The 13,117-nt window shown below is 37.1% G+C and overlaps 1 non-coding gene across 1 annotated transcript; it reads right to left on the bottom strand.

Moving 5' to 3' along the window:
- Positions 1–11,563: 11,563 nt before the first annotated feature.
- Positions 11,564–11,636, bottom strand: TRNAK-UUU (transfer RNA lysine (anticodon UUU)). The gene has a single exon. It is a non-coding gene; the product is annotated as a tRNA-Lys (tRNA).
- Between the last annotated feature and the right edge of the window lie 1,481 nt (positions 11,637–13,117).

The raw sequence follows: 13,117 nt of genomic DNA, 5'->3' as shown, positions 1-13,117 counted from the left end.
GTCACCTCCAGGAAATTATAACCTCTTTGGGGTCTCTATGCGTGGAGATTTGAAAACTCGATTCTGATGAAACGAAAATTATTCCATGGTATGTAATTAATAGCTATGATATTCATAGGTTCGAACAATGAATTGGACCAAAATATTGTAAATTACTGGTCTGTCAGATTTACAGATTATTAATTTTAGTGGTCCTTGAGTCGAGAAACGCTGTATTAGACCATAGTTTCCCAAACATTTTTGTTACACAAATAGAAAGGCTACAACAAGCAAATTGCCTAACGAGGTGGCAGCTACCCAATTAAAACCAAACTATATACAGATAATAAAATACAATGCCCATGATTATAGAATATCTTGATCGAGTTTACCGGTAAAGTGCAAAGTGTGGGCCAAGGACACTTCCTTGAATTGCATTTGTAACGCCTGTCCAATCAGAGAATTCCCCGTTCACCATAACCCGTTGTGATCAATCTCTTAACCGCGATTCTGAAAGCAAGTGCCCTAATCTCGTGTAAACGTTTCAAGAGTTTACCATGTTGGACCTGATCGAATGTCTTCTGGAAATCAAGATAATCATTTTTGCCCTTGCCCAAAACCTTAATCACGTGATCCAAGATCACAGAAGCAAAGGAGGTTGGTTAAACTCAATTTCTATGGCAAAATGAAAATGATCTTATTTCTTAATTTAAAAAATTCAAGTAAGCCTTGTTGAAAATAAAGAGAAAACGGGGTATTCTTTAAGAGAAAGTTGGTATGACCAAAGCTATATATACATACATATACAGGAATGTCCTGTAAAATACAGGTCGTATGGTTACTTCTTTTGGAATAAATACCGCATATCTGACCTGTAGACTTTTTCTTTCAAACCGACCACACAATAAGATTGATTTTTATTCAAAAATCATTTTCTGGTGATGCAATAACTACCAACAGTGCCGAAGTCACTCCAAGAAAAAAAAAAAAAAGCTGGTAAGGTCAAAATTACAGGAAAAAAAAAAAAATGGGAAAGTTCATTATGCTTATAAACAATCCCTACATTTCTAGCTACATTGTAGAAATTTAGCGCATCGTGTTTGGCCCAAATGAGTGATGAACCATTACGTCACATGGCGAATTCTATGCTGCTGGCGACGTTCAACAATAGATACATTTAATTGTGCTTGAGTCCGACATCCATTTTTGGAGTAATGGTTATAGTACGAGACTCGCGTACCGAAGGTTGTGTGTTCGATTCGGTCTGAAACCCATCCAATTTCTTTTTTTCTCTATCTTTGCTATCTATTGCCATTTACTGTTTATATTATATGTATATGTTTCCATTTTTGTTTCTGATTTAATCAAATGCTGTTCACGTGCATCGAGAAGACAATATTAACGGCTCGCGAAGCTGGGCCCAGCTATCATTTACTGATTCGATAAAAAATGCTTTCATTTTTTGTCAATGAACTTTGAAATTCAGTTTCTCCCAAAACTCCGCCCCTCGTGACGTCTTGCTAGTTTTTTTGCTCGCAGTAACCAATCACCGGCGTGCTAATGCTTCCTGTGTTACTAAGAGAGTAGGGATTGTAATTACGCGTCCAGTATACGTTGTTCACCAATCAATTGTGTCTTCAATGTGATGAGCTCCGATTCCAAAAATGTTTTTAGAAAAAAAGCATAAAAAGACAAAAATGTGTCGTTATATCCGAGGTCGTTGTAAGGTTCATTAATATTTTCTATGAGAATCAGACTGAACAGTTAATTGTGACGTTAGAGGCCATTCAAGTATTACGTCAGCACCTACGGGGGAGGGGGAAGATTTCACATTTGCTGACTTTCGATGACAAGGCGTGGGGATGGGTTCGAAGGATGATTACGTGAACAATAGTGTGCGAAGATATTGATTGGGAAATGATCTATGATTTCCGAGTTCACGTAAAGTATACGTATGTAATAAGTGGTCATTCAAGTATTACGTCAGCATCGATTGGGGGAGTTTCCAATTTGCTGACTTTTTATAACGGGGGGGGGGGGGGTTGGATGATGCTTATGTCATTAACCACCCCTTTATGAAATATTCTTAATGCATCTTACTCGGTGCTCCAAAAATGAGAAAAACCTTTCGCTAGTTTGTGGACACGAACTAACATTCTCCCTATTGATAAGTCCCCCACCGAGCCACTCTTTCGTGATCTCTGAATGTTTCGCGGATCCAACTGATCTGGAAATGTGTTCGGGCCGCTTAAGTGCTCTAGAACTGTTCCAAGCATTCCTCAAGTGATCCTTAATTATGCCGCGGATCACTTAAGAAATCTAGGAATGTGCCGCGGGTAACTTGAGTGATGTTGAAAAGCCGCTTAAGTGCTCTAAACCATGCCACATAAGGGATCTCTAAATGTGCCACAGACTGCATAAGTGTTCTGGAACTGTGCCGTAGGTCGCTCAAGTGATCTTTAAATGTGTCTCGCGGGTCACTTAAGTGATCTGTAAACGTGCCACGGGCCTACTTGAATGATGTGAAAATATGCCGCTTAGTTTATTTAAAAAAAAAAAAAATCAGGTTTTTGGCTCCCTTCAAGTATTACGTCATCATCGTTGGGGGGGGGGAGGGGGTTTCCGATTTGCTGACTTTTGATGACAAGGGGAGAGGGGGGGTTGGATAATGCTTACGTCATCAACCACCCTTCACATAAATATGAGTTAGGATTCAGAGGGGCAGAGCTGATGACGAAATTTTGCTGACAAGGGGGGGGGGAGGGGGGTCAAAAATTTCTAGAAATTTGCTTACGTAATACTTGAACGCCCATTTGAGGTGGCGGGCCACATTTGACCCGTGGGGCATATGTTTAGCATATATATGGCTCAGAAGGTGGGTCGCAATGAATTTCTTAAAAAGAAATTTTGAGTTCTTATCCTTCAAATAGCATTGAAATTAACAAATTGATTATAATGACATATAAAGGTATGTTCTTACGAAATTTGAACTTTTTTCAAAAAATAATTTTCGCATTCAAAAATAAATTTTTGATCGTTTGTGGGGGGGGGGGGTACGAGTCCCTCGTGCCCTTCCACGTACGTCTCTGATCCCACCAATATGCGTTAGGAGGTAAGGGCAGAGTTGACAAAATTTTGCTGACGGGGGGGGGGGGGATATAATTACTGGATATTCCTTTAATTTTGGCTGTTATACAATGAATATAGAATTTTCCAAGGCCTCGAACAATACACTACATAGCTTTTTCATGATAATATAAATTATATTATGATAATAAACATTCGTCTCACATTTTTCTGGGGCTTTTTTTTTTAGTTTTTCAGCAATTTTGTAACAATTGGTGATCGTGCCCACTTCTGGTAACTTTTTTGATGGCAATTAAGATGTCCTGTATTTTTCCCTACTTTGAGATCCCAGTTTAACGTATTTTTCTCAATGAAATATGGTCATCTGATCGTTTGAATATTTTTTTCCCGTGAAATACAATTGTTTTTGTTTACTGCGATTAGTAGCAGTCCTTCATCCCCCCCCCTTCCTGCAGCAATTAGCGAATTGCATTTAAGGCAATAAATTGCATTTTTTGACTGAATTTAGTGATACACCCCGTGTTTATCGCATCCCGTGGGATCGCGATTCGCCGCATTTTTCACGATGTATGTGTTGAACTCAACTATGAAGGTATAATTTTAATTTGAACCACCCATATGGAAAAAAACTGACATTAATTACGAAGGTTGAATAATTTTTAATTCAGTTGGAATTAAGTGTTATCAGAATTAATTCAATCAATTCTGCTCACGACCACCTTTGGTCCTCGGACCATAGGTTGAGAAACACTGCCTTAATGTGAAAAATAATGGTAAAACCTTTTTGGTTTTTTGTCCAAATTGGTCCTTGCGCCAATAAATCCAATCCAATCCTTTTTTGTTCTCAACGCTACATCATCTTATAAATGAGTATGAACATGATCATGGAAAAGTCGATTGAAAAAAAAGCAGAGCCTGGAGTTTTTTCCTCTACCTGTGTTGTTCACCTGACGTTACTAGCAGCGTCGGTGATTACCCCCTCTCCCCTGCACAGTACGCATGACGTCACCGTGAACCCATGGGCAACTTGTTCCGTTTTGGGTTTCTATTCTGCCGCAAAACGGAACCTGATTTTCAGGTGTGGGGAGAAATGTGGTAGTTACACACACACACACACACGCAGGTGTACCCGAGGAATGCGGTGCAGCCGAGGGGTACAGGATTTGTAGGTAGTTCAGTTTCTCTCAGCAGGGCTTTGACAGATGTGCAAGTACGGTGACCAAACGTCCCGAGAGAGAATGTATAATTTAACCGCGTTAAGGAACCGTAAACGCGGGCTACTTTAGCCCCTTTCTTAAATTTTCAAAAATTCACTTTCTAATAAATCCAATACACATCACTAGAATTTAAACGTATTTTATGAAGGATGCTATTTTTTCACATTTTACTGGAGTTTGAAACATGATTTCAAAAAATTTACTGATTGTATCATTAAAAATTTTTACTATGGTATTCTGATATATATTGTTGAGGTTATAAACTAAAGTCTAAGGTCTATCACACATATATTTGTCTGATTACAATGTTTTATAGATGACACGTAGAATGAAATTTCAAAAAATTGACACGTACAATCAACAGATTTGAGTGCAACTTCTGAGGATATCATACACAATCCTTCAAATTTTTGTTCATAACCATTACTAGATGAACTTACCATTCCACCACTACTAGCTGAATGTACTGTGAAAATAACAAAACATTTCACAAATATAATTTTTTGAAGACAATCGTGTTTTGGGCCAACATAAGGATCAGTAGTAATCAGATTTTATCAGAATCTTTTGGCAACTGCGATAAAGCGTCGTGAGTAAATCACTCTAAATCAGGAGCAACTTCGCCACTGTTAAATGATATGATGACCAAGTGAGGCAATGCTGTTGCGAGTGAAGGGTGGCTGTATTAAGACAAGGGAGTTTTTTCATGTAAATGATGGTGATAACAAAGAGTTGCTCGTAAATGATGACGAAGACAGTGAAGAAAGCTGTTTATGAATGATGATGAGTAGAGTTCGGATTATATGCGCTAAAAAATGGCGAAATATGCACTAAAAATGCTGAAATTATCCACTAAAAACATAAATCTGCACTTGGAAATGGAGAATATGCCTTGAAATCAAAAATATGTGTGAAAAAGGAAAAAAAAATCAATCTATATATATTAATGCTGAAGTATGGCACTAAAAATTAAAAATATACGCAAAAATGGAAAAATATGCATTAAAAGTATGCAACTCATAAAAATTTTGAAAATATAAATTAAAAATGGATGAAATATGCTTCCAAAAATGTCGAAATATGCTTCCAAAAATGTCGAAATATGCTTCCAAAAATGTCGAAATATGCATTTAAAATTACAGAAATAACTTATGTATCGAATAAAAAATCTGCCTTAAAAAAATTTCTTCAATACGCCCCGAAGAGCATGTACAGAAACATTAAAAAATATACGAAAAATAAAAGAATATGCATTTAAAAATTCTTCAGTTTTCCTGAAGAGGAAAAATATGCGCAGAAAATGAAAAAAAAACTTCATTTAAAAATGCAGAACTATATGACTTGAAAAAGAAAAATATGAACAAAAATGAGAAACAAAAAATATACATGTTAAAAGCACTGAAGTATGAACTAAATGAAAAGAAAAGTATGCAGTGGAACTAAAAAAATATGTGCAAAAAAATGAAGAAAACATGCATTTAGGAATGCAAAAATATTCCTTCAAATGAACAATACTGAATGATGAAATATTTTCTTGGAAAAAATTAATTAATTTGATTAAAATTTGAAGAATAAAAAAAGATAAAAACAATCTTGAAAACATTAGTACGATGCGATTTTAAAAAAAAAAAAGCTTAAAATGCGCACATATTCTAAAAATTCGGTGATTTTATGCGTTTATATGCACTAACACTAAAAAGTGCAATTACTTATGCATATAATCCGGGCTCAAATGATTAAAGGGGATCTTTTTTTCCTTCAAACAGCATAACTCAGGTCTATCACCACCTATGGGCGATTTATTGCCTAGTGAGTGTATCTAAGTCTGAATGCGTATGTAGTGTCAATACCTTCTAAAGGTTGCAATAGAACAGTGCTTCTCAACCTGGGGCCATATGGCCCCCTTGCGGTCCTGGAATATTCTAAGAGGGCCACGAGTGAAAATCAGATGAAATGGGAGTCATGACAAGTGGTGAAGGGGGCCCCACAGAGAGAGATGAAGAAATCAAGTTTTTAAGTGAAATATGTTGGGGGGAAAAGTGTGACTGAACTTTCAGAATCCAGCAGAGCTGTCCATGAAGCAGGAGCCATCTGAACCTATGTGGGCATGGCTTGGGGTGCTCATAGAGGCCTTCATGGTCACATATGGTACTATAATTTTTGAGTGTAAATATGTATAAGCTGTTTCGATTATGTAAAGGGGCAGCCCAGAATTTTGCCCGGGGAACCCCCAAAAGGAGGAAGTTCACTGAGCTCCAGCCCACGGTAAGGTGCAGACCCATAATGATGGGTTGTTAGGGACGATTTATTGTGTAAGTTTGTTGGATGGTCCAGCATTTTGCACATACATATTATTCCCATATAATTTGTCCCTTAAGAAGGGTGGCAATTTCCCCCACTTTGATCTTATCTATAAAAATTTTGATATTATAAATTTAGTTTGGATTAAACTAAATTAAGTAGAAAGTGTTTCGCTCCTACATGAGGGGGGGACCACGAGAAAAAAATGTGGTTCAAAGTGGGCCGTAAGCTAAAAAAGGTTGAGAACCACTGCTCTCGAAGGTGGTGTTTGATTTTTCAGTGCCGCCATCTATATTTCAGAAGAAAAGTGAGTGATGTGTTATGATCGAATTACATTTGTGCTGTTTGTAGGTCTGTGGCGAGACTTTTTAAAGGGGAGATCGGCTCGCATTCGCGCCTTGAAGTTGGGAACCACACAGAAAACCCAACTTAAGCCACTGCTCTAGAAGGTGTTTGATTTTTCAGTGCCGCCATCTATATTTCAAAAGCGAAGTGAGTGATGTGTTATGATCGAATTACCGTAATACTCGTGTATAAGCAGAGTTTTTTTGTGGAAAAATTCGTTCCTCAAGTGGGGGGGGGGGGGGGGGGGGTCGGCTTATACTCGGGTCAGTTTTTGGCGAAAAAATATCGACCCCCGCAATCAGTAGTCATTTTTGTTGCAGTGTTCGAGAAACCGGCATTATTGTTATGGGATATGTTAAAACCCACGAAAATGTCAAAGACGAGGCAAAGAAATCGAAAACATCATTGGCTTTGATACCAGGTGGGCTAATGTCGATTGTACAGCTTTTAGATGTGAGCATCAATAAGCCTCTCAAAGACTACCTGAGGAATTTGTGGATCCAATGGATCAGGGCCGCAACTAGATGTTTGGTCAGCCGGGGCAAGCACGCATTTTGGCGCCCCCTCATAATGTTGAAGGGAAGATTAAAGAGTGAAATTTGCGCCTCCTCTAGTCCTGCGCCCGGGGCACCAGACCCGCCTGCACCCCCTTAGTTGCGGCCCTGCTTCCGATGTTAGAGAAACTACAAAAAGTGGTGCCTTGAATAAACCTGACGTTAGCCTAGTATGTCAATGGGTACATGAGGCGTGGAATTCTGTTTCCACCGAAATTATCATTCGATCCTTCAAAAAGTGTTGCATCAGCAATGCTATGGACGGAACTGAAGATGATATCCTCTTTGAAAGTGACAATGGCGATGACAGCCAAGATGAGGATAAAAACGAAGATGCCGCACCTCCTATGATGATCTGATCGATTACGATGAGCTTGGAGACTCAGAAGAAATGGATTAAAAAGTTTGAATCATTTTCTATTGTAAATTTCCGCTAGCTATTCATTTTGCATGAAAATATAAGATTTTCTTTCTCTAAAATGCGCGGATTTTTTTGAAGTCGGCTTATACACGGGTTTTCAATTTATTGCGGTTTTGGTGGTCCTTAAGTGTGGGAGTCGGCTTATATACGAGTCGGCTTATACACGAGTATATACGGTACATTTGTGCTGTTTGTAGGTCTGTGGCGAGACTTTTTAAAGGGGAGATCGGCTCGCATTCGCGCCTTGAAGTTGGGAACCACAGAGAAAATCAACCCCACCCCCCCCTCCACCCCCCTAAAAATAAAAACAAGAAGTCAAAAGAGTGACAAACTCAACATTTTTACGGAAAAAAAGGCCAGCCGAACAATTCCTCATGTCCCGTAAAATCGGGACGTGTGGATTGCATGTTAAAATTTGTAGTAGAAATTTTATATTCTTATTCTAAAAATTACTCTCCAGTGAAATGATAATGAAACAATTAGATCGTCACAAAATGTATTGAAACCAGTAAATAAATACTTGTTGGCCGTCTTAACACACGAGCCTACCTGAGAATGGTCTGCAGGCCCCCCGCATGTTAAAATTTTTACAGTTTTACGTAAGACGCCTTCATATTAATCTGACCATATTTCCTTGAGAAATACGGAAAATTAGGACTCCAAATACGGAACATCGCCAATTATCGCCAAGAACAACGCTAGAAGTTCAACAAGTTGCCAAATATTGCTGAAATTACGAAAAAATCGCAATGGCGGGAAACGAAGCGTTACTGCAAATTGTAGTGGATTAAAGTGAATTCGACAAAATAAAAAATTCAACAAGACAAATGTGGGAAATTAAAGTTCTTATTTGTAGCTGTAATTACCATAATATAGTTTATGAGTTGAAAAATAATTTCAATCTTTGACTTCAATAAAGAATTAAAATCCAAGTAGGCGTCATGTAAAAAAAGGGAAAAACCGGGGCACTTTTGGCAAAAAGGCGGGACAGCCAGGAAAAGAAAACCGGGACTGTCCCGGGAAATACGGGACGTATGGTCACCATACTTTCATATACATTTCATTCATATACATGTATATAAAGGGGATCTAGTTTTACGTGCATCGAAAATAACCATGATTGTGCCAGGGCTTGAAGAAATGTTGGACACTCCTGGTCTAGTTAAGCCGCCTTAATATATAAAGGGGGGTCTAGAGCTTCTGTCCGTAAAAGAGGTGTTTTAATCTATATAGCATTCATTTTAACGGCTAAAATACATGTGCTGCCATCTATTATATTTGTTTAAGGGTTCCGGATGGAAAATTTCAACTCGGACCAAAATCACGGTTGTGAAATCAAAGTGTTTTACAATAGTGGGAAAGAAAATTTACCCCTCCCCACACAAAAATCCTAGTCACGGCCCTGTGTCGTGATATTAATTCTTGATACTAAATTCTCGTAATAATAAGAAGAGATTGCATAACCCGATGAAAATTACAGCCGTGCAAGGTGGTGCTAACAATGGCGTGCTCAAGACTTCACCAAAAAAAGTTCAAAATGGGAAAATGCTCATATCTCTCAAATTTTATTGAATGTTTTCCTACTCCTCCATAGATTTTTTGCAAACTATTTAACGGAAAAGGCGGCAACATATCATTTTCAGATCAATAAAATTTTTTTCTTTTGATTTCAGGTAATTAAGCCCCGACTTATTGTGTAAGTTTTGAGTGATTTCTTTTTTTTTCAAACCCAGCACAACTCAGGTCTATTGCCATAGGCAATTTACAACCTAGTGAGTTGTGCTGGAAGTGTAAGTGTGTGTACCTAACAGTCCGAGTGCGTATCTAGTGTTATGTATGATTTCTCAGTGCTGCCATCTATATATCAGAAGTGAAGTGAGTGATCTGTAGTGACTGAATATTTGTACTGTTTGTGGGCCTGTTGCTCTCTTGTGGCGAGACTTTTTAACGGGCAGATCGGCTCGCATTTGCGTTTTGAGTTAGAAATATATGGTGAATATGAGCTTTGTAGGGACTTTTATCAGAGAACAGCACTTGAAGTTGAACTTACAGGGGCTTTTTGAGATGGCTCGGGGAAAAGTGCAATCCATTACATAAAAGTGTGTAGTAAAATTCTGGAAATAATTGTATGTGAAGTTGAATGTAACTTGTATATCATGTTGACTGAAAAAATTTGAAGACAACGAATTATTTATTCAGGAAAAAAATAAACTAATAAAAAACTGAACATTTGAAAAAGGAAAAAAATGAAGATTTGCTGACATTTATGCCTTTAATGCATTCTTTGAGCATCAAAAATGCCAAAAAACATTTTGAAAATGCCAAGGAATCAGGTCTGAAAGCATTTACCAGAAGGTTGCCAACCCGCGGCACGATAGCCACAAGTGGCAATCCATTGTATCAGATATGGGACTCGACTAAAATTGAAGAAAAATTACTTTCAATTTTTTTATCGAAAATTTTTTTTCTTTCTCTCATTTTTTCACCATCTCTTCCACAATATTCTTGTACTCTACCAAACCTATATTCGGTATGCGTGGCCTTCTTAACAAGGATTATGCTAAAATTTTCAACTCAATTTCTTTGCTTAATTTTATTCAAACGAAAACAAATTAAATAAAATTATGAGATAATAAGGAATCTTTTGATAGCACTATCGGCCCCCGAGCAAACTGATGCAGTATTATGGGTCCCCATCTAGCCTAACGATTACTATACTTACTCTTGCAAAAAAATAATAGTAATTAAATCTCATTATCACGAGGCCGCTTATTCCCTTGAGGAGCCTGGGGCAAATGCATTAACACAGCCGACGAAGATAATTTTTTTTCAATGCGTTTTCGGATTGTTTTTCATTTGAAAACGCGTACTAAGGCCAAGATTACAATGTAAACTTTTTGTAAAAGTGTTTTTATAAAACTTGAAAAATACAAGTAATAAACTGATCAGTTGTACTTGCTCGAATGTCACCAATCAGATGTATTTTCCAAGTTTTATAGTATTTCTCAAGTTTTATAAAAGCACAAAACTTTTATAGTATAAAATTCTGGCCCTAGGCCGGTATTACACTATGAAAGTTTCATAAAAGTTCTGTTACAAACCTTGGCAAATGCAATCGGTAACATTCGAAGGATTGCAACCGATAAGCTTATTCATTGTATTCATCAAGTTTTACAAAAGAAATTTTTTAAAACTGTTATAGTGTAACATTGGCCTTAGAGTTAAAAAGGCAACAAAAGAAACATTTTTATGGAAAACAAGAAAATGGCCTAAACAGAAAAAAAAAATGGTGTCCCGTAAAAGCAGGACGTGTGATCTCCGTTAAATTTTACAACTGGCACGTGCATCATAAATGTTCTTAAAAAGTTCCACGGCTTGCAAAAGGTTGGCACCCCTGGGATATACGAATTTTGTCTCGTGAAACCAAACATTGTACATTTTATAAAGTTTTCTTAATGTTGATTACACTTTCGCGAATATTAAACGAATTATGTTATCAAACTAGATGCAGGGACAAAAACTTTAGTGTACCTTCGTGTAAAAAAAATTCTAAACAAAAAACGAGAGTGATTGCTAATTACTGAGGGGGAGAGAGAGATTATTATATTATGCAACCCATGTTTCAACCATTTGATTCAAGTGAGAGAAAAAAAAAACGTAGCCCGGACAGGGGCTCGAACCCTGGACCGTTAGGTTAAAAGCCTAACGCTCTACCGACTGAGCTATCCGGGCATATTGTGCACATTACGTCCGATGATCGCCTCAACAAAATAAACATCTAAAGTCGAATTTCTCACAAATTTAATAAACACCTCAATTTTTTAACTCGCTTCAAACATGTTGTTGCTAGGCGAGTGAAATAAATTTCATTTTTTGATGGACATTTGTAAAAATACAAGGCTTGTGGCAAATCGAAAAAATAATGGAATGTATATAATTAAATATGAATCGAAATAAGTGAGCTGTAAAACAAATAAAAATACTCTATCATAATCGCTCAACCGAATCATCAGGAAATTTTGCTTACGCTACACTACGCTTCACGAAAAGAATCTGCCTGATCGGTTTGAGATAATGTCGTTGGCGTTCAAGCAAGAAGCACCAAAACCGGGATCACAAGTCCGCAAAATTTTGTTTGACCGGACTTATCAGACAGCAGCAGAGAGTTAAAGTTGAACTTTCAGGAGTTTTTGAGATGGCTCGGGGAAAAGTGCAATCCATTACATAAAAGTGTGTAGTAAAATTCTGGAAATAATTGTATGTGAAGTTGAATGTACCTTGTATATCATGTTGGCTGAAAAAATTTGAAGACAACGAATTATTTATTCAGGAAAAAAAAATAAACTAATAAAAAACTGAACATTTGAAAAAGGAAAAAAATGAAGATTTGCTGACATTTATGCCTTTAATGCATTTTTTGAGCATCAAAAATGCCAAAAAACATTTTGAAAATTCCAAGGAATCGGGTCTGAAAGAGATTTACCAGAAGGTTGCCAACCCGCGGCACGCTAGCCACAAGTGGCAATCCATTGTATCAGATATGGGACTCGACTAAAATTGAAGAAAAATTACTTTCAATTTTTTTATCGAAAATTTTTTTTCTTTCTCTCATTTTTTCACCATCTCTTCCACAATATTCTTGTACTCTACCAAACCTATATTCGGTATGCGTGGCCTTCTTAACAAGGATTATGCTAAAATTTTCAACTCAATTTCTTTGCTTAATTTTATTCAAACGAAAACAAATTAAATAAAATTATGAGATAATAAGGAATCTTTTGATAGCACTATCGGCCCCCGAGCAAACTGATGCAGTATTATGGGTCCCCATCTAGCCTAACGATTACTATACTTACTCTTGCAAAAAAATAATAGTAATTAAATCTCATTATCACGAGGCCGCTTATTCCCTTGAGGAGCCTGGGGCAAATGCATTAACACAGCCGACGAAGATAATTTTTTTTCAATGCGTTTCCGGATTGTTTTTCATTTGAAAACGCGTACTAAGGCCAAGATTACAATGTAAACTTTTTGTAAAAGTGTTTTTATAAAACTTGAAAAATACAAGTAATAAACTGATCAGTTGTACTTGCTCGAATGTCACCAATCAGATGTATTTTCCAAGTTTTATAGTATTTCTCAAGTTTTATAGTATTTCTCAAGTTTTATAAAAGCACAAAACTTTTATAGTATAAAATTCTGGCCCTAGGCCG

Source organism: Pholcus phalangioides, unplaced genomic scaffold, assembly GCF_987345545.1.
Source record: "Pholcus phalangioides strain wild (caught in Gottingen) unplaced genomic scaffold, Ppha-v1.0 ptg000017l_1, whole genome shotgun sequence".
Taxonomy (NCBI): Eukaryota; Metazoa; Arthropoda; class Arachnida; order Araneae; family Pholcidae; genus Pholcus; species Pholcus phalangioides.
Note: the sequence above shows the minus strand (reverse complement) of the source record. Positions and strands in the feature narration are given on the sequence as shown.